Genomic DNA, 1,744 nt, shown 5'->3' with positions numbered 1-1,744 from the left:
AGAAGCAAAGTTGCAAGGTTAATTCCTTTCCATGTTGTATAATTGCCATGTATTTCGGAAAGTATGCCACTATTGAAATATAGAACTCATCCATTTTTTTGCTATACGTCTATCCAATTTTCCAAACAATTTTATTACTTATTATAAATTATTTCCATATTGTTTTGTATTCTTAAATTGGCCAAACAGTAGTTCAATGTATGATTTATATTAGTTTTTCTTCAGATGACTAGCCTTTGATTTGCAGTTAGTCCTTTTGTATCAAGATCCCAGTACAAACAAAAACTCTTTGACAAAACTTAAATCATGAAGGATTTGAAGAGTTATTCCAGTTTGCCCCAGAATTTGAAACAGAGTTTAGTAAATTGGCGCTTTGGGGGAGCTGCATGGAATTTATTCTGTAAGCATTTTTTGTTCATTAATGATGGAAGTGGAGCTTCTGGACTATCAAGTATGACTGAGATGGGAACTCCACAGGATTCATACAAGTGGAGCAATTATGTATTGGCTTCATTCTTTCAGAATGTCCTTGGACTACCTTATCTGTTCCTCTGGGTTTTCAGGGTACTCTGAGGGGTTTGAGGTCCCTAATGCCATCAGCTTGAGCCTCCATTGTCATTTCAGGCAATAAACATTTATTAAGTGCCAAACAGTGCTAAGAGCTGAAGTACAAATATGAAAACAAAAGACAGCTTTTGCCTCCAACGAGGTTGCAACCTAATGGAAGAAGACAATACACAAAAGGAAGCTGAAAAGTTGGATCAGGGGCTGGGAGAGAATATACTTGGCATGGATTGGGGGAGGGCACTTCATGTGCAAGGAGTGAAAGTGTCGGGGAAATTTTTAAGTCCGATGGAAGAACAAAAACAACAAAGTTTCCAGGCTGAAGCAAATAGGTTTATTGAGAGAGGGTTAGTCCCCCAACAAAGCCAATAGGTTTATTGAGAGAGTTTTAGTCTCCCAATAAAGCTGGTCATCCAGGCGTTGGACCTGAAAGACCCAGAATTACAAAATCCATCGGTTTATATACCCTTCCAAAAGTTACACTTGTACGACATTTTATCATTATTAGTTGTGCTTCTAAAATTAAAACATATTCTTAGGAAATATGAGGAACTACCTAAATGACTATAAATTATGATAACAATAGGGTGGGTCATTGTTAGGCCACTGGTCAGCAGTGTGAACTCTTTATAGAAAAGTATGTCACTCGTGATTACTAAAATATAGCATTGCTGACTACTATATCTTGTGATATTACTTAATGCTTGACATTGGAAAGTTAGGAAATATGAGGAAAGACTTAACCTTTTGACCATATGTAATTGTAACAAAATAATATCTAAATATAATAAATCACAATTTTTAGTTAATATATTGATTATTATCTTAATCAAATCACTTATAACTATGGTGAATCTCTTATAACTAAGGGATGGGGAAAATCTCACTCACAAAAGGTGGTAGGAGATGAACAGATGATTGGTCCAGAGTTCTTTGTTCCATTTTCCAGCTCCCAATGAGGAAGGCAGAGGTTACTGAGAGTACTGATAGGGTATGAGTACCAAAGCTGATGCAATATCTTAAATGATATTTCCTAATGAAGAGTTTTCCTGTGGGTATGGTGGAATTTAGTTTATGAGTACAATTTGTGACTGATGGTCCACTTTTATTTAACCACTTAACATCCATTAACAAAGAGTTATCAACTTTGAAAATATAGGAAGACAAGGGGCAGCTAGGT

This window comes from Dromiciops gliroides, chromosome 4 (assembly GCF_019393635.1).
Source record: "Dromiciops gliroides isolate mDroGli1 chromosome 4, mDroGli1.pri, whole genome shotgun sequence".
NCBI lineage: Eukaryota > Metazoa > Chordata > Mammalia > Microbiotheria > Microbiotheriidae > Dromiciops > Dromiciops gliroides.
This window is presented reverse-complemented; position numbering follows the sequence as displayed.